The following is a 21,268-nucleotide window of genomic DNA, read 5'->3' as shown; positions in this document are numbered from 1 at the left end:
TTGAGAGCAAAAACATTAAAAAGGGGGTGAAATCTGAAACCTGTGAATTACTGAGTTGACAGCTTCATTTAACTGTTTCAATAGGAGACCTACTATTAGCCTACTTGCACAGTACAGCTTGTGTAACAGTATTGCTTCCATCCCAACCTGGGATCGAACCAGGGACCCTCTGAACACATCCACAACTGATGCGGTCTTTGTAGAGCTAGTGAAACAACTACTTCAATGTCTCAGCGCGAGTGACGTCACCGATTGAAACACTACTAGCGCGCACTGCTAACTAGTTAGCCATTTCACACCGGTTGGCCTGATTGTGTGAAAGATCAATATGGGATTTATCACTTTAGGTCATTCAGAGTGTATGTCACTGTTTGTCATCTTTCACACAAGGCGCCTTACTTATTTCTTCGGAGGAGGACACATGTCTTGTTTTTTTACAGCATTTCTTCTACATATACAGTTGGAAGTCGGAAGTTTACATACACCTTAGCCAAATACATTTAAACTCAGTTTTTCACAATTTCTGACATTTAATCCTAGTAAAAATTCCCTGTCTTAGTTCAGTTAGGATCACCACTTTATTTTAAGAATGTGAAATGTCAGAATAATAATAGTAATTTATTTCAGATTTGATTTCTTTCATCACATTCCCAGTGTGTCAGAAGTTTACATACACTCAATTAGTATTTGGTAGCATTGTCTTTAAATTGTTTAACTTGGGTTAAATGTTTTTTGGTTTTTAGCCTTCCACAAGCTTCCCACAATAAGTTGGGTGAATTTTGGCCCATTGCTCCTGACAGAGCTGGTGTAACTGACTCAGGTTTGTAGGCCTCCTTGCTCGCACATGCTTTTTCAGTTCTGCCCACAAGTTTTCTGTATGATTGAGGTCGGGGCTTTGTGATAGCCACTGCAATAGCTTGACTTTGTTTTCCTTAAGCCATTTTTCCACAACTTTGGAAGTATGCTTGGGGTCTTTGTCCATTTCCAAGACCCATTTGCGACCAAGCTTTAACTTCCTGACTGATGTCTTGATGTTGCTTCAATATATCCACATACTTTTCCATCTATTTTGTGAAGTGCACCAGTCCCTCCTGCAGCAAAGCAACCCCACAGCATGATGCTTCCACCCCCGTGCTTCACGGTTGGAATGGTGTTCTTCAGCTTCCAAGCCTCCCCCTTTCTCCTCCTAACATAACAATGGTCATTATGGCCAAACCGTTCTATTTTTGTTTCATCAGACCAGAGGACATTTCTCCAAAAAAGTACGATCTTTGTCCCGGTTGAAAACCGTAGTCTGGCTTTTTTATGGTGGTTTTGGAGCAGTGGCTTCCTTGCTGAGCGGCCTTTCAGGTTATGTCGATATAGGACTCGCTTTACTGTGGATATAGATAATTTTGTACCTGTTTCCTCCAGCATCTCCACAAGGTCCTTTGCTGTTGTTCTGGGATTGATTTGCACTTTTCACACCAAAGTACGTTCATCTCTAGGAGAAAGAATGCGTCTCCTTCCTGAGCAGTATGACGGCTGCGTAGGCCCATGGTGTTTATACTTGCTTACTATTGTTTGTACAGATGAACATGGTACCTTCAGGCGTTTGGAAATTGCTCCCAAGGATGAACCAGACATGTGGTGGTCTACAACATGTGGTGGTCTACAATTTGTCTCTTAGGTCTTGGCTGATTTCTTTTGATTTTCCCATGATGTCAAGCAAAGAGGCACTGAGTTTGAAGGTAGGCCTTGAAATACATCCACAGGTACACCTCCAATTGACTCAAATGATGTCAATTAGCCTATCAGAAGCTTCTAAAGCCATGACATAATTTTCTGGAATTTTCCAAGCTGTTTAAAGGCAGTCAACTTAGTGTATGTCAACTTCTGACCCACTGGAATTGTGATACAGTGAATTATAAGTGAAATAATCTGTCTGTAAACAATTGTTGGAAAAATGACTTGTGTCATGCACAAAGTAGATGTCCTAACCGACTTGCCAAAACTGTAGTTTGTTAACAAGAAATTTGTGGAGTGGTTGAAAAACGAGTTTTAATGACTCCAACCTAAGTGTATAACTTAGCTATTTAATCCTAACCCTAAACCACTCTTGTCCCATCCCACCTATCGCTATAGACCATCTTTGTTTGGTTTCCATGTGCCAAATTTTTCAATTGTACTGTGATGTTTTACATACATTTTTAACCTTTCTAATCGTGTAGTATCCACAGATTGTGAGCTAAAGATAAACCTTTCCTACAAGTATTATTATATTATTTATTGACTGACTATGGCTTTCCAAATCGTCCAACACTGCTATTTGTAAGGTTAATTTTAAGTGCATGTTGTGATTATTATTATTTTTTAACCATTCCATAACCATTTAACCATATATGCCCCGTATATATATCATTCTGTTGGTGGCAAGAATTGTATATAATAACTAATAGAGAAACTCGAAGTGTTGAATCAAGTGTAGTTTTGTACCAGTTCATAAACCATGTGCCATAGAATCGGTACTTTGAAAATCTCTTCCCATCTATTTTGCAACTTGTATGATGCAGCTGTCAACATTTTTGTCCTCAAATGAAACTGGTGTATATATCTCAATTCATGCCAATTATTTTCATCCATCCGGACTTAAGAAAAAACTAGTCATCAGCATACATTGACACTTGTTTTTATCTTCTGGATTTCTAACCCCTTGATATTCTTGTTGGATCTAATTTTAATAGCTCAATGGCCATAATAAATAAATAAGGAGACAATGGACAGCCTTGTTTTACTCCCCTTAAAAGCTCAATACTTTGAGAAGTAACCATTATTTACTAGTTTACATCTGGGGTTGCTGTACATAACCTAAAGGCCCCTTTGCCGGGTGGGACATTTTTATATATTTTTTGCAAAATTAGTGTAAACCCACTTCTCCAGGCACCACCACTCCATTGGGTTGAGGTAAGTTTTCTAAGCCATATCTCGCACCTGTGGGTAGATATTTTGATTTAACAAATGAGAGCCAGAACAAATCACCAAATCTGGTTATACTTGATCTAAAATCTTTATTGTACTGAGAGGAGCTGTCAACATCAAATTTTATCAGTCACATACACGTGATTAACAGATGTTATTGCGGTTGTAGAGAAATGCTTGTGCTTCTAGCTCCGACAGTGCAGTAATATCTAACAAATTAAACAACGTATACCCAATACACACATCTAAGTATGACTGAATGAAGACGATATACATATGGACGAGCGATGGCATAGCGGAACGGACCAAGATACAGTAGAATAGTTTTGAAAAACAGTATATACATATGAGAAGAGTAATGCCAGATATGTAAACATTATTAAGGTGACTAGTGTTCCATTCCTTAAAGTGACCAGTGATTCCTAGTCTATGCCTATAGGCAGCAGCCTCTAATGTCTTAGTGATGGCTGTTTAACAGTCTGATGGCCTTGAGATAGAAGATGTTTTTCAGTCTCTCGGTCCCAGCTTTGATGCACCTGTACTGACTTCGCCTTCTGGAGGATAGCGGGGTGAACAGGCAGTGGCTCAGGTGGTTGATGTCCTTTGATCTTTTTGGCCTTAAATTGTGCATCTGTAAAAATTTGTGAGGGTTTTAGATGACAAGCCACATTTTTTTGGTCTCCTGAGGTTGAAGAGGCTCTGTCGCGCCTTCACTGCGCTGTCTGTGTGGGTGGCCCATTGTGGGGCCCCAGTGTTGAGGATCAGCGGAGTGGAGGTGATGTTTCCTGCCTGGGGGCCCAGTTGCACAGGGTGGGGTTCAGACCCAGGGCCTCGAGCTTAATGATGAGCTTGGAGGGTACTATGGTGTTGAATACTGAGCTATAGTCACTAAACAGCATTCTTACATAAGTATTCCCCTTGTCCAGATGGGATAGGGCAGTGTGATGGCAATTGCATCGTCTGTGGCCCTATTGGAGCGGTAAGAAAATTGAAGTGGGTCTAGGGTGACAGGTAAGGTGGAGGTGATATAATAATAATGATTACAGCAGTGAGTGCTGCAGGGCGATAGTCATTCAGTTCAGTTACCTTTGCCTTCTTGGGTACAGGGACAATGCTGTCCCCACATGCTTCAAGATGGCCACCAGACTGGGATAGGGAATTTGAATATGCCCGTGAACACACCAGCCAGCTGGTCTGCGGATGCTCTGAGGAGACGGCTAGGGATGCAGTCTGGGCTAGAGGTCGACCGATTTAATCGGCATGGCCGATTTCAAGTTTTCATAACAATCGGTAATCGGCATTTTTGGACGCTGATTACATTGCACTCCACGAGGAGACTGCGTGGCAGGCTGACCACCTGTTACGTGAGTGCAGCAAGGAGCCAAGGTAAGTTGCTAGCTAGCATTAAACTTATTTCATAAAAAACAATCAATCTTCACATAATCACTAGTTAACTACACATGGTTGATGATATTACTAGTTTAACTAGCTTATCCTGCGTTGCAATCAGTGTGGAGCCTGTTAATTTATCATCGAATCACAGTCTACTTCGCCAAACGGTGATGATTTAACAAGCGCTTTCTTGAAAAAAGCACTGTCGTTGCACCAATGTACCTAACCATAAACATCAATGCCTTTCTTAAAATCAATACACAAGGACATTTTTTTTAAACCTGCATATTTAGAAGGCATGTTAGCAGGCAATATTAACTAGGGAAATTGTCACTTCTCTTGCGTTCTGTGCAAGCAGAGTCAGGGTAAATGCAGCAGTTTGGGCCGCCTGACTCGTTGCGAACTGTGTGAAGACCATTTTTTCCTTGCAAAGACTGTAATTAATTTGCCAGAAATGTACATAATTATGACATAACATTGAAGGTTGTGTGTAATGTAACAGCAATATTTAGACTTATGGATGCCACCCGGTCGATAAAATACGTAACGGTTCTGTATTTCACTGAAAGAATAAACGTTTTGTTTCGAAATTATAGTTCCCGAATTTGACCATATTAATGACCTATGGCTCGTATTTCCGTGTTTATTATATTATAATTAAGTCTATGATTTGATAGAGCAGTGGTAGGCAGCAGCAGGCTCGTAAGCATTCATTCAAACAGCACTTTTCTGCATTTSCCAGCAGCTCTTCGCAATGCTTGAAGCACAGCGCTGTTTGACTTCAAGCCTATCACCTCCCGAGATTAGGCTGGCAATACTATAGTGCCTATAAGAACATCCAGAAGTCAAAGGTATATGAAATTCAAATGGTATAGAGAGAGAGATAGTCCTATAATAACTACAACCTAAAACTTCTTAACTTCTTAACCACCAGCTTTCATATGTTCTCATGTTCTGAGCAAGGAACTTAAACGTTAGCTTTTTTTACATGGCTCATATTGCACTTTTACTTCTCCAACACTGTGTTTTTGCATTATTTAAACCAAATTGAACATGTTTCATTATTTATTCTAGACTAAATAGATTTTTATTTATGTATTATATTAAGTTAAAAATAAGTGTTCATTCAGTATTGTTGTAATTGTCATTATTACAAATATATATGTAAAAATCGGCCGATTAATCGGTATCTGCTTTTTTTGGTCCTCCAATAATCGGTTACGGCGTTGAAAAATAATAATCCGTCGACCTCTAGTCTGGACCGGCAGCCTTGCAAGGGTTAACATGTTTCAATGTTTTACACACGTCGCCACGGAGGAGAGCCCACAGCCCTTGGTAGCGGGCCGTGTCGGTGGCACTGTGTTATCCTCAAAGCGTGCGAAGAATGTGTTTAGCCTGTCCAGAAGCAAGACGTCGGTCTCGGCGACGTGGCTGGTTTTCCTTTTGTAGTCTGTGATTGTCTGTAGTCCCCGCCACATACGTCTCGTGTCTGAGCCATTGAATTGCGACTCCACTTTATCTCTATACTGAAGTATAGAGTTGATATAGTGAGCTCAATGATTCTGAGTTGGGGCTTGCCTTATCTAGCCCAACGTTGTTACATTTCCTTAATCCACCACAACTGTCTCGATGTGTCGAACCTAACCGATATCTACTGGATGAGGTGGCCAAATATCCTGTTCTCTTGTGAGTACTAAGAACGGTTTGTTCTTAGAATAGAGTTAAGGAGAGACTCTTGTTTGAAATGGAGATACCTCGTTCCGAACATGCATGTTTCAGAGTACAGAGGGTGGGGGCAAGAACACAAGACCCGTGGTGGATTAAGTACAGAGTTGGGTGAAAACAGCAATTTACACAACCAGAGTACAGGATTGTACATACCTATCATTTAAAGTAATGCTAATATACATTTTTCGCCCCCACGTGTCTTAATATACACAGCAATGCTGTCCGACCCTAGTGCAGCTGTAAGCAAGCGGGTTAGATCTGCTGGCTACTGGCTGACAAACTCCTGTCATTGGCTGAGAGAGAAAACAGTAGCTAACGTTTGCCGCCTCTACTGTACAACCATCCAGTTCTTTGTGTACAGTGAGAAATAACAGTCAATGTAGGTAGGGCCAGACGAGGGCATAGATTTTCCATTCTCCTCTTAGCTTGTTTACTTTTCATTGAAAGTACGCACACCAAGGACTTTTCATCATAGGATGAAATCCCTGCTGAAATGTTTCCATAAACCCCACCATTTCCATCTGATCCTTGGAAGTAATCATCATCTAGCTGCACTCTCACTGTACAGGAATCCTCCTCAACCCGAACCCAGCTCTATGGCTACGTCTCAAATAGCACCCTATTCCCTATATTATGGTGCACGATTTTTGACCAGAGCCTTATGTCAAAAGTAGTGTACTATAAGGGAATAGGGTGCCATTTGGAACGCAGAGGTGTTGAAGATCCCCTTTCAACTTGATCCACTTAACTGCTGATCCAGGTGTGCAGTCATCTGTTGCTATGCTGGGTGTTGGCTAGTAATGCTGTAGCTAGCTGACACTCACATTTCTCTTTCTCTTCCTGCACCATGAACAACTTCAGACTAAAAATGGCTCCCTATTATCTTAGACCTAGCCTAGTTGATAACACTAGGAAACTACTGCCTTAGCACTGGACTCCTCATAGGCACATCTGTTTTAGACATTTGCGCTTTGTAATAGAGTCACATGCCGGTCTGCTCTGCCGTCTCTGTCCTGGCTAGATATTCCTGCCATGTAACCTCTTGGTGTTTTCTTGGATCGTTTGTTGGCTAGGAGGAGTAGTGTGAGAGTGTGACTTCAGATTCGAATCACACCACTGAGAGAGACTGGGCTTGTGGAGGACTGGCTTGTCTGTACTTGCCCTCTGTCAGACACTTTGGTTGTTTTTATGACAGAGCGCTTCCCCTTCATAATTGTCTAACCATATAGAGTAGACTACAGGTATGGCAGGCTCCACGTGAATCCTATGGAGTGATTTAGCAGGGCAACATTCCACCAACTGCCCATTCAGATTTTGCAGCATTTTTATTTGCTTAAGAACATCATAGTGTGTGGATATTTGTTGTCATAAAACCAGTTGAGTCTCCACCATTGATAATGTATTCAGTGCTGTGTGTATTTGTATGTGTTTCTTGAAAGTTGTAAGGAGGTGCCCCCTTCCACGGTGTCAACATGGGAATACTGTTGTAGGCCACATGTAAATGATCTAGCCTAGGTTTTCCATTTGAGTCCCAGCTAACCGTATAACGCTTATTGCATTGTCCATTGAGGAAAGACGCTCAAGGAGGCCATTGATAATGCTGAATGTACACTGCACCAATCTGAGATGTCTTCTGTGTGTGAACTGAAAAGCCTTTATTCTCACGCCTGACAGACTGTGTGCCCTTTCTGGCAGCACTCCTTTCTCATAGTCTCTCAGACAACAGCAAATGGAATGTATGTTCTTGTTCTCTGAAGGTGGCCCACATTAACATTCTGTTTTCTAATCTCCCTGCTGTGCCATGCTGCGATTTGAGTTCTTATCGTGTGGAGAGAATGTTTATGTTTATGTGCAGGTGCAAGATAAATAATATTCCAGTTCTGTTGCTGATGCAATTGTATTTCTCTCATTTTCTTTTCTCACCCAAAGTGACAGCAATGGATTAAAAGCTTTGATTTTCCTCATGCCTACATACTGAAAAAAGTTACCATAATTCACAGGATGTAACAAATTAGGAAAATAGTCTAATTGATAGCTGGATTTGGCTTATCCTAGTTGAGTTAGTAGTGCTACATTTCCCGAGGTTTGTCTATTCAGCTGCACTGCACTGATCTCACCGGCATTGTTGTTTTGCTAAGAAGCTCTTTTATTCAGACTCCACAATCTTGCCTTGCTGTGCCTTTCATTAGCCATGCAGAATGCTTCTCTGTTTGCATCCAAGATAGCACCCTATTCCCTATATAGTGCAATACTTTTGACCTGAGCCCCATGGGCCCTGGTCAAAAGTAGTGCATTAAATAGGGAATAGGGTGCCATTTGGGATGCAGACCCATTCATTCACCACTCTGTTCCTTGGCTTAACAAAAGAGGGAATGATTATAGACAGCACCCAACCAGGATTTATGTAGGGGGGACCCAGACTGGGCATAGGCCTAGCTGCTGAGAAGAATGTCAGTACGGGTAGCCTACCACCTGTGCACTAGTAGAAACCCTTTCATCAGGTTTTTAACCACATAGGCTTAAGGCGTCAGCATGCTTCAGTTCGGCTGGCACCAAACGGAACGAGTGTGCTCGCATACTCCCTTAAAAGACCTTCGCTTGAAAAACAATAAAAAAGCCTCAATAGTACTTTGAGTAGTCCTTTTTGAGATGCCAAAGCCTGTATACACTTCCTCAAAATAGTCATTAATCTAAGATAACTCATGAAATCAATCGTTAATTTTGAGGTTTTTGCCGGAGAGATCTTGGTCGTGCAATTGTACATTAAGTTTGGTGCAGTATTTTTCAATGAAAATAAGAAATGTGCATGACAAGTCGTCTCTCATTGAATGATAACAAAGACTTTATTGAAGAATCCCTACTGTTGACCAATCACCAATGAAAGGGTGTGGACTTCGTCTCCCTCACCGAAGTCCGAAACCAACAAAAACGTCACAATATATGGACTAACTGTACCAAACTATTTCGGCTGGGAAGCATGCAGACGCCTTTACTCCTGGAGTAGGTCCTGTGCCTGAGTGAGTTGCCTGTCCGAGCCCGATAGAAGAATATGCCTACTCTTTTTGTGACAGGTCTATAGATTTTAGACAATAAATCTTACATAATCTCAGTGGACCATTTATTCCTAGTATTAAAGCACTGTATGCGAGATCATGTTCTAATTGTGTTCCCCTCCGCTGTTATGTCCCAGTGCACAGACACACCTCCACGACAGTCAGAATGTTTTTGATTTAGGTGCTCAGTAGAGAGAGACATAAGGGTGAGGCTCTCACTGTACCGTACTACAATATGTGTTTGTTCACTCGGCACAAACGATCTGAAGCAATAAACCCTGGAACAGGCTGCTCTCTCTCTCCCTCTCATCTTCCTTCCCTTTATGTCAATCTCAGAGTAATCTTTTCTCCTACCGGTTAGTTCTGCCTGGCATAACACATTGGGGATGTGCTGAGGGAGCTTCTCTTACACCCTTGCACCCTCCTCTTGGCTCCCAGAGGGAGGCTGCCTCCCAAATGGCACTCTATTCCCTACATACATAGTGCACTCTTTTGACCATGGCCCCATTGGCCTCTGGTCAAAAGCAGTGCACTAATTGTGTAGGGAATAGGGTGCTGTTTTGGACAGAGTGTTAGAAGAGCCTGGCTTGGTTCAAATAAAATGTTTTGTCACATGCTTAGTCTACACCTGTTCTTTACGAACAGTAAAATGCTTACTTACGGGTCCTTCCCAACAATGCAAAGAGGAAACAAATAGAAATAAAGAATAACAAGGAATAAATACACAGAGTAGAGGTCGACCGATTTGATTTTTTTCAACGCCGATACCGATTTATTGTAGGACCAAAAAACGCCGATACCGATTAATCGGCCGAATTAAAAATAAATATATTAATTTTTTACGTTTTATTTTTATATTTATATATATTTGTAATAAGGACAATTACAACAATACTGCATGAACACTTAACTTCATATAATATATCAATAAAATCTATTTAGTCTCAAATAAATAATGAAACATGTTCAATTTGGTTTAAATAATGCAAAAACAAAGTGTTGGCGAAGAAAGTGCAATGTAAAAAAGCTAATGTTTAAGTTCCTTGCTCAGAACATATGAAAGCAGGTGGTTCCTTTTAACATGAGTCTTCAATATTCCCAGGTAAGAAGTTTTAGGTTGTAGTTATTATAGAACTATTTCTCTCTATGGACTATTGGATGTTCTAATGTGTACTTTAGTATTGCCAGCCTAATCTCGGGAGTTGATAGGCTTGAAGTCATAAACAGCGCAGTGCTTGAAGCATTGCGAAGAGCTGCTGGCAAATGCAGGAAAGTGCTGTTTGAATGAATGCTTACGAGCATGCTGCTGCCTACCACCGCTCAGTCAGACTGCTCTATCAAATCATAGACTTAATTATAATATAATAACACACAGAAATACGAGCCTTACACGGAACCCAAACCGGCTGCGCCTTCGTGCATACATTTATTTTGCCCCTCCACACCAAATGCGATCACGACACGCAGGTTAAATATCAAAACAAACTCTGAACCAATGACATTAATTTGGGGACAGGTCGAAAAGCATTAAACATGTATGGCAATTTAGCTAGCTAGCTTGCACTTGTCCTATTTAGCTAGCTTGCTGTTGCTAGCTAATTTGTCCTGGGATATAAACATTGAGTTGTTTTTTTACCTGAAATGCACAAGGACCTCTACTCCGACAATTAATCCACACAAAACGGCCAACCGAATCGTTTCTAGTCATCTCTCCTCTTTCCAGGCTTTTTCATCTTTGAACTTATATGGTGATCGCATCTAAACTTACATTGTATTACCACGACAACCGGCAACAAAGTCCGTCTTTCAATCACCCACGTGGGTATAACCAATGAGGAGATGGCACGTGGGTACCTGCTTCTATAAACCAATGAGGAGATGGGAGAGGCAGGACTTGCAGCGCAATCTGCGTCAGAAATAGAAAGGAGTTCTATTTTAGCAACGCGTGAGCAGTGTGAGTGCAATAATTGAATAACAGATTTCTACATTTATTTTTGCAACACCCGTGCACGCAACGTGACCGGTGTGCTCAGCCTATTACAATGTATTAAAAAAAATGAAACATTTGGCCCAACGTTTGTAGAACTAAAGTTACATTAATAACTCTAAATTAAGCATATAGGAGTACCTATTTCTATGTTAACTGCTCTACACCCTCATTGTTTAAGGAAAATATCCTTTCTATTTTATTCAGCTTTGTTCCATTGTATTCTTCACTATAAAATAACCTAAATCTTGTCTGCTAAATGAACGAGTGTAGCCCACAGCCATATGGCATAGCCAGATGAGGACCTGGCATAAGGACAACTCCGAGTATGCTATTCTGTAATTCTGAAATAGACTACATTTTCTTCATAATCATGTTTCTTTAGACCTGTCTAAAATAATGGATTTATTATGACAGTGTAGGCGTTATTACATGGATTTATTATACTTTTTTTTTTTTTTTATGTAGATGTTCCAAAGGTCTGCATCAGTGGCTTGTAGGCTGTGTGCAAGCCAGGAGATGCTAAATGTGTTTGTTAATTAACGGTCAACTACCGTGAGAATGGCAGTTATTTGCTTGACAATCACAGGCTGACAATTTCGTGGCCGCCACAGCCCTAGTTGTGCATCAGCAGTTTCTCTTATGTCAGTCACTGATAGTTAGTCAATTAGCCCATGTCAGCTAACATTTTTTACATTACTAAGTTAGTTTAGCATCCAGTTATCTTAACTTGTTATCATGGTTGAATTACCTGCCGGGGAGCCCCCCCCCATTTGATTTTGTTAGTCAGTCTCACAAAGATATCATATTAAAAACATTAAACATTTCTCTCTGCCTCGTGGCAAAATGTGCAGAATTGCAGCAAACTTTCTTTAAAATGTCTACACCCCATAGCAAAATGTGTAGAATTGTACAAAAAATGTCTCCGCTGTCAAGAGGGGGGCCACTAAAATGTTTCTCACTGTGMMGGMMMGGGGMGMGMGBGGCATGGATGTAGGTACAGAGACCTGTAAGCAACTGCAGCCCCTCGCGAGTTCAGGTTTTTGGTGGCCCTCACCCCATCAGTTGCCCATCCCTAGACTTACTCATTTTAAAGCCACTGATCCCTTATAAATATAGGAATTGCCAGGGACCTCACCGTACGATATTATCGCGATACTTAGGTGCCGATATGTATTGCGATTCTATATGTATTGTGATTCGATACTGTGATTTTATTGCGTTTTGATATTCCAAACATATTGCTCACTATATGTCTGTTGCAGAGAGATGAGAGAGCAAGATGGAGAACAAGCAATAGAATGAAAAATAATGGCGTTCTAGCGCACGAACAGCCAGCTCGCGCTTTTTACATATTGATACTTGGATTCAAAGTATTAGTATAATATTGTCCAAAGAAATAATAGGGTGTTTTGTAACTGTAAAAAAAAAAGAGGTTTCTCTCCCCATCACTACTTACAAAACTATCGTGACCCATTAATTTCACACATGCTTGTATTTTTGAACATAAGAGTAATGAATCTATTTTCCTGCTAGGTCAGAAGGGAGATTTTTTAAAGGCAGGTCAGGGATAGGGTGTAGCACTAAAAACAGTGGTGGTCTTGTTTCCTGTTTTTCAGTGCAAGGCAGGATATAGGGCCTAGTACCGAGCTGGCAATACTGTACTGACTGGTCAGCTAAAATAACTATTTCTGTCTACTAGACTAGAGCCTGAGGGCTGTTTTAGACTAATTGTACAGTTCACAGGCCTTTTAGCCAAGTCTAAAGTATCAGATGGCCAAGGAGAATGCCAGCCACATTGACTAATTTCATCCCACAGAGATAAGCTACATGTCAGAGCAAAGTCTGGTGACAGACCTTGGTGTCAGGTGTGGGTCACAGCTAGCCCTGGCTTCCTGTTTTTAGACTAGAGGGAATCAACACTTGCCCAAAACCTTTGCAGACACAAACAGGAACTAGAATACACCGATAAATATCAGTCTGTTTTTGACCTTGGAAATAGCACTGCCAGTTATAGGCTAGCACTTTACATAGCATTAATTAATAGGCTCAGGGAGTTAACTAACATGCATCCCTGGACCTAATTCCTTGGATCATATAGACCATTGACAAATGTCCTCCCACCATTCTATAAGACGGCCCAACCCAGTAGGAGGCAGTTTACTCTGGGCACGCTTTTCATCCAAATGTGAAAATGCTGCCCCCTATCCTAGAGAAGTTAAAGTGGTCCCATGGACAGATACTCCAATCTCCGCTGTGGAGTTTTGCAGCTCCTTCGGGGTTGTCTTTGGTTTCTTTGTTGCCTTTCTGATTAATCGCCTCTTTGCCTGGTCCGTGAGTTTTGGTGGGTGGCCCTCTCTTGGCAGGTTTGTTGTGGTGCCATATTCTTTCAATTGTTTTATAATGGATTTAATGGTGCTCCGTGAGATGTTCAAAGTTTCGGATATTTTTTATAACCCAATCCTGATCTATACTTCTCACAACTTTGTCCCTGACCTGTTTGGAGAGCTCCTTGGTCTTCACAGTGCGTGCTGCTTGCTTGGTGGTGCCCCTTGCTTAGTGGTGTTGCAGACTCTGTGTCTTTTCAGAACAGGTGTATTTATACTGAGATCATGTGACACTTAGATTGCACACAGGTGGACTTTATTTAACTAATTATGTGACTTCTGAAGGTAATTGGTTGCACCAGATCTTATTTAGGGGCTTCATAGCAAAGAGCGTGAATACATATGCACGCACCATTTTTCCGTTAACTTCACCAATTTGGACTATTTTTATGTCCCATTTCATGAAATCGAAATAAAAATCTATTTAAAGTACAGGTTGTAATGCAACAAAATAGGAAAAACGCCAAGAGGCGTGAATACTTTTGCAAGGCACTGTATGTGACGGAGCTCCAGCTCTATATCCTTCCTCATTAAGCTACATCAAAATGCATGAGGTGTAGGTGAATGTCTGCTCGGCTTCAGCTCGGCTCTGGCCTTCTCAGAACGCAGCAAATTGCCTCTATATAAATGATGGAGGAATAGGAGTAGGTAGGGATGTTAATCAGTTAGCCACCGAAAATACATTTGACCAGTCATGTATGTCGGTCTAGAGGTTAATTTTCATAATTTTGTTTAATTAAATTGGCGCACGTGTATTTTCGTTAGTCATCATGCATTTTATATTCAATTTTATATTCCACGCGCACAGCATACAGAGCCTAGTTTGAGGAGCGGAAAGGTTGACGGCGCGAGAGTAGCTCCGCAAAAAGCCTGTGGGCTACCGGAGTGGAACCTGCTTTCGTAAGCTCAGTCATTGCGCAATAATTCTAAATGCAATTGCGTGTTAACTTTGGTGGCGACGATTAATTGGAGCTATTTTCATTTCTCAATCTCAATTTGTAATTAAAGCACATCTCCAATTCGAAAGCATCAGCTTTAGCCTGTCTACCTGTGGCTATCAGCGCGTCACCCACCACGTTGCAATGTGAGCTTGAGGTAGTATAGTTCTTTGAAACTTGAAAGTTTTACTTCACATCAAATAATGAGACATGTCTTACCTTGCGTCAGAGTAGCCTTGCGAAAATCAATCCATAGAAACGTGGAGGCAATTATTTAATAAAGACTTCCTCATGCCATTAACCAGCTTTTAATCACCTGTTCTATTGGTTTTCATATCGACTTTTATTTCGTTGTCCAGAAGCCAAAGGCACAATCTTAGTCATATAAGCAACCCATCGTAGTTGTTGCTATTCGATTCCCCTTAGAGATTTTTTTTTCTCTCTGTCTCAAATGGAAATGCTCACATTAGGTGCACAGAGTTTCAGAGAATTGCATTTTGGGCGAATGTTTTGGAAATTACGTTTTATTAGCTGCTTCATTACAGGAGTTGCATGTTCAATAATAGGCGACAGCCCTTCGACTGTACGACGATAGGCTCGCTATTGTTGCATGTTTCCATTTTAGCTGTAAATGAAAAAATGTCCGCTCCTTGTATGCATCAGAGAGGAAGAGACGTTTACATTTGAGTCATTCAGCAGATGCTCTTATCCAGAGCTATTTACAGTAGTGAGTGTACACGTTTTCATTCGTACTGGTCCCCCATGGGAATTGAGCCCACAACCCTGGCGTTGCAAGTGCCATGCTCTACCAACTGAGCCACACGGGACCCAGAAGCGAGAGGTTTCAATCTCGCCAAAATTCTGTCCAAAATAAACCCAATGGCCCAAGGTCGTAAACTTGTCACCTGCCTTCCCGCCTTGGGACGACTCCTATTGTTAGGGCAGAAACACAAGCATTTCGTCATTATATACAGATCTCTGATAGTATTTTCTGTTGGTCATGTCATTTTACAATTTTAGATTTTTTTTAAAAACATTTTTGACTGGCTAATGAGGGTCAGTTAGTCGGAAGCAAAATTGACTGAAATTTGCATCCCTAAAAGGAGACACGAGTTGTTACTTTTCAGAACCAGCCTATGAGACTCGATCTGGTAGCGATATCACTATCTGCTCCCGCAGGTTTGTGTAGTAAGTGATTTGAGGTTAGCCTTTTTTTGGTGGATTTCTTTTTAGAGATGTCAGTCTGGCCTCCTTACTACTGCGGATCAAAATGACATGATATGGTTAGTGTCAAATCGTGACTCTATGCTCCCAGAGGTGTAATACAACTTTGTGTCAATCTCATTGTGGCTGAATATAGTCCGCCTACGTATACAATGAACCTCTATTTGAGTCACTTGACAGTCAAATTTGTCTAACTCCCTAGAATGGGGCCCTCCACAGCACTAGATAGAAACTTGTTGCAGTGCAGGTGGGGATTGTAGGCATCTTCTCTCCAGAGGAACGGCTGTCTTTATTTTCATTCCAGCAGAATGGTAACAGCTGCTGCTTTTGAAACCTTTTGTGTCATGGGATAGGGTAGAGCCATGGGCTTGATTTTATTTTATATTTATTTATTTAGGGATGCCGACTAATTAGTTGTTCTAAACACAACAATATTAGACTTATAGCTAGTGGAAACTGAGTACAGTAGCTCTTTCTGTGGCTCTCTGTGTCTGTCTGTGTGTGTCTCTGTCTGTCTCTGTGTCTGTGTCTCTCTGTGTCTCTGTGTATGTCTGTGTGTCTGTCTGTCTGTCTGTCTCTCTGTCTTTGTCTCTCTTTGTCTGTGTTTCTGTTTGTCTCTCTCTCTGTTGTCTGTGTCTCTGTCTGTGTCTCTCTGTCTGTCTGTGTCTCTGTCTCTTTCTGTCTATGTGTCTGTCTCTCTGTCTATGTGTCTGTCTCTCTGTCTATGTGTCTGTCTCTCTGTCTTTGTCTGTCTGCTTGTGTCTGTCTCTTTCTGTGTGTGTGTATGTCTGTCTGCGTCTCACTCTCTGTCTGTGTGTCTCTTTCTCTGTGTGTCTCTTTCTCTGTGTGTCTCTGTCTGCGTCTCTTTCTCTGTGCGTCTCTTTCTGTCTGCGTCTCTTTCTGTCTGCGTCTCTTTCTGTCTGCGTCTCTTTCTGTCTGCGCGTCTCTCTGTGTCTGCGCGTCTCTCTGTGTCTGCGCGTCTCTCTGTGTCTGCGCGTCTCTCTGTGTCTGCGCGTCTCTGTGTCTGCGCGTCTCTCTGTGTCTGCGCGTCTCTCTGTGTCTGCGCATCTCTGTGTCTTTCTATGTGTCTGCGCGTCTCTGTCTTTCTCTGTGTCTGCGCGTCTCTGTGTCTTTCTCTGTGTCTGCGCGTCTCTGTCTTTCTCTGTGTCTGCGCGTCTCTGTCTTTCTCTGTGTCTGCGCGTCTCTGTGTCTTTCTCTGTGTCTTTCTGTGTTTCTGTGTCTATCTCTGCCTGTCTCTCTTTCTGTGTGTGTCTGGCTCTTTCTGCGTCTCACTCTCTGTGTCTCTCTGTCTGCGTCTCTCTGTGTCTGCGTCGCTCTCTCTGTGCCTCTGTGTCTGTCTCACTCTCTGTGTCTGCTTCTCACTCTCTCTCTGTCTGTCTCTCTTCGTCTGTGTGTTCATGCGTGCATACATTTTTAATATCCCAGGAGGAGGAACAGCACTTTGACCCTGCCTGCCTTGAGTGTGATCAGCATATGACTCTGCAAAGTACCTTAAGACACACAGCGAATCTGCTTTGAGACTATTGTTCAGAAAACTGGAGTTAAGCGACAAACTTAGGAGAAGCTTGTCTCAATTCCCTGGAGTGTTACTGATCTCGTCTTTTCTGCCTGAAGTTCTTATCTACTGTTGGGAGTTTTCTCTAACCTGTTTTCCTTTTTGTTGATACTGACTGGATTTCTGCCTGGATTGTAAAAAACCTTTGGAATAGTAACACTCTTGACAGGTAGGAGCATCTGTGAAGTTTTGAATAGTGTCATTATTTTTATAACTGGGTCATTCCACCTCCAAAAAGCCCAAGAAAGAGGATTTTGACACCCACCATCTCAGATTGTTCCGAAGTCGTTTCTGTAGTTAGTAACAGATACGATTAGCATTCCTGAAACAGACAAAACATCTTCAGATTCACAGGGAATACATTACATAGTAGGAAGAAGCAAATCTACAGCTGCATACTACTTGTTAAGCGTAGAGAACTGATACTTTACAGTTGGTATGGTTTGTGGAGGGATCCGTGGGTGGCTTTTCATTTGTTTTGGTATTCCTTCATGTCTTACTCATTGTTAGGAAGAGTGCAAATCAGATGTTGGGTCCTACATTTACTTAATATTATCTGAATCCTATAGACCTAAATTAAATTGGCCAATTTGAGTGTAATCAATTAGCTTAAGTTCTCCAAGATCAAATAACATTTCAACAAATGTTTAAATGTTTCAGGAATGCCAATCTCACCTGTTTCTAACTACAGAAACTATTTCAGAACAATCTCAGATGGTGGGTGTCATGGCTTACTGAAATGTCAAGGAACGACTCAGCTAGCTTGGTCCCATACTGTGTAGTGTGTGGTAGCCAACTTCTGTCGTTGTCAAGCTCCGAGCTCCGAGCACGCAAATTGGAGCATGGCAGGGTCGGCGTATGAGTCCAAATCAAAGTTTGCGAAATCGAGAGCAATTTTTGAATGCGTACTCCGTTTGTACATATTTTGAAGCGTGCATCGACGCAAGCTTCAACTTAAAGTATGCAAAGAAATATCCATTATTTGAGTTGAAGCGACAGAAAATACTCTCCGACTGCGAGATGACATGTTGCCAATTCACATCTCATATGTTGCCTGACTACAGTATTTTATCTTGATACATTAATTAATACATGCTGTGGTAATTTTGGCATTGTTACCTGCCTACAATACCCCCTGTAGTTGTTTTGTATGTCGTAAGTCAATAGGGTTAGCTACTACTGTTAGCTAACCAGCCAGATAGCCAAGAATAATTGTTAGCTAGCTACCCACAAAAAATTGACATCTACCTTAGAAAATATTGGTTTTAGGTCATTTTTGCCAGTTATAGTATCTGGTTAGCTACATTATTACAATTCACATATAGCTAGCTGATAGTTATGAAGTAAAATGTTTGCTTTGTGTATATCTTGTTTCATCTCTCTTGCCATTGTCCTGGTTAGAAGAAGCAAGGTTCAGTGAAAGGGTAAGTCAATAGGGCTTGCTAGCTAGCCACAAAGAATTGTTAGCTGGCTACCCATGAAGAATTGACATCTACCTTGCATAACATTAGTTTTTGATCACTTTGGGCTGTTTAACTAACTAGCTAGATTACGATTCACATAAGCTCAGCAAAAAAAGAAACGTCCCTTTTTCAGGACCCTGTCATTCAAAGATAATTTGTAAAAATCCAAATAACTTCACAGTTCTTCATCGTTAAGACACTAACATCTTACAGACGGTAGGCAATTAAGGTCACAGTTATGAGAACTTAGGGCACTAAAGAGGCCTTTCTACTGACTTTGGAAAAACACAAAAAGAAAGATCCCCAGGGTCCCTGCTCATCTGCTTGAACGTGCCTTAGGCATGCTGCAAGGAGGCATGAGGACTGCAGATGTGGACAGGTCAATACATTGCAATGTCCGTAAGGAGGAATGGGCCAAAATCCACCCAACTTATTGTGGGAAACTTGTGGAAGGCTACCCAAAATGTTTGACCGAAGTTAAACAATTTAAAGGCAATGCTACCAAATGCTAATTGTATATGTAAACTTCTGACCCACTGGGAATGTGATGAAATAAATAAAAGCTGAAATAAATCATTCTCTCTACTATTATTCTGACATTTCACATTCTTAAAATAAAGTGGTGATCCTAAGAGCGGGGCAGCAGTGTAGCCTAGTGGTTAGAGCGTTGGATTAGTAACCGAAAGGTTACAAGTTTAAATCCTCGAGTTGACAAGGTACAAATCTGTCGTTCTGCCCCTGAACAAGGCAGTTAACCTACTGTTCCTAGGCCGTCATTGAAAATAAGAATTTGTTCTTAAACTGACTTGCCTAGTTAAATAAAGGTAAACATTTTTTTTTTTAAAGACAGGTCATTTTTACTAGGGATAAATGTCAGGAATTGTGATAAACTGAGTTTAAATGTATTTGGCTGAGGTGTAAACTTCGGACTTCAACTGTACATATATGCATACACATTATATGTGTGTGTGTGTATATACATACATACATACATACATACAGTACCAGTCAAGGGCTTTTATTTTTACTATTTTCTACATTGTATAATAATAGTGAAGACGGCAAAACTGAAATAACACATGGAATCATGTAGTAACCAAAAAAACGAATCAAAATGTATTTGAGATTCTTCAAAGTTGTCACCATTTTCCTTGATGACACCTTTGCACACTCTTGGCTTTCTCTCATCCAGCTTCATGAGGTAGTCGCCTGGAATGCATATCAATTAACAGGTGTGCCTTAAAAGTTAATTTGTGGAATTGCTTTCCTTTAATGCATTTGAGCCAATCAATTGTGTTGTGACAAGGTAGGGGTGGTATACAGAAGATAGCCCTATTTGGGAAAAGACTTAGTCCATATTATGGCAAGAACAGCTCAAATAAGCAAAGAGAAATGACAGTCCATGATTACTTTAACACCTTTCAAGAACAGTCCATTACTTTAAGACATAAAGGTCAGTCAATATGGAGCATGTCAAGAACTTTGAAAGTTTCTTCAAGTGCAGTCACAAAAACCATCAAGCGTATTGATGAAACTGGCTCTCATGAGGACCGCCACTGGAAAGGAAGACCCAGAGTTACCTCTGCTGCAGAGGACACATTCCTTAGAGTTACCAGCCTCAGAAATTGAAGCCCAAATAAATGCTTCTGAGTTCAAGTAACAGACACGTCTCAACATCAACTGTTCAGAGGAGACTGTGAATCAGGCCTTCATTGTCGAATTGCTGCAAATAAACCACCCACTACTAAAGGACACCAATAAGGGCTCCCGAGTGGCGCAGTGGTCTAAGGCTCTGCTTCTCAGTGATCGAGGCATCATTACAGACCCTAGTTCGATTCCTGGCTGTATCACAACCGGCCGTGATTGGGAGTGCCATTGGCCTAGCGTCGTCCGTGTTTGGCCGGGGTAGGCCATCATTGTAAATATGAATTTGTTCTTAACTGACTTGCCTAGTTAAATAAAATAAATACGAAAAAGAGACCTGCTTGGGCCAAGAAACACAAACAATGGGCATTAAATTGGTGGAAATCTTCCTTTTAGTCTGAGTCCAAATTTGAGATTTGAGACACCGCCGTGTCTTTGTGAGTCGCAGAGTAGGTGAACTGATGATCTCTGCATGTGTGGTTCCCACCGTGAAGCATGGAGGTGTGGTGGTGCTTTGCTGGTGACGTAGTCTGGGATTTATTTAGAATTCAAGGCACACTTAACCAGCTACCACAGCGATACGCTATCCCATCTTTTTTAAATGTATTTTTTTATTTCACCTTTATTTAACCAGTTAGGCTAGTTGAGAACAAGTTCTCATTTACAACTGTGATAAAGCAAAGCAGTTCGACACATACAACAACACAGAGTTACACATGTAATAAACATACAGTCAATAATACAGTATAATTTTTATTATTATATATACAGTGTGTGCAAATGAGGTAAAAGCAATATAGGCCATGGTGGTGAAGTAATTACAATATAGCAATTAAACACTGGAATGGTAGATGTCCAGAAGATTAATGTGCAAGTAGAGATAATGGGGTGCAAAGTAGCAAGATAAATAAATAAATA

At 41.1% G+C, this 21,268-nt stretch overlaps 1 protein-coding gene across 3 annotated transcripts in view; it reads left to right on the top strand.

Moving 5' to 3' along the window:
- The window catches only part of LOC111972365 (ecotropic viral integration site 5 protein homolog), a 96,193-nt gene that overhangs the window by 1,687 nt on the left and 73,238 nt on the right, over positions 1-21,268 (top strand). Inside the window, exon 1 of one of the 3 annotated variants that reach the window (XM_023999396.3) lies at positions 17,248-17,412. The exons of the other annotated variants lie outside the window; for them this stretch is intronic. The gene's annotated coding sequence lies outside the window, so the exon portion shown is untranslated. Of the gene's footprint in view, positions 1-17,247; positions 17,413-21,268 lie in introns of those variants that run through there. 3 annotated transcript variants of the gene reach the window in all.

The sequence above is a fragment of the Salvelinus sp. IW2-2015 genome, linkage group LG13, assembly GCF_002910315.2.
Source record: "Salvelinus sp. IW2-2015 linkage group LG13, ASM291031v2, whole genome shotgun sequence".
Lineage (NCBI taxonomy): Eukaryota > Metazoa > Chordata > Actinopteri > Salmoniformes > Salmonidae > Salvelinus > Salvelinus sp. IW2-2015.
Note: the sequence above shows the minus strand (reverse complement) of the source record. Positions and strands in the feature narration are given on the sequence as shown.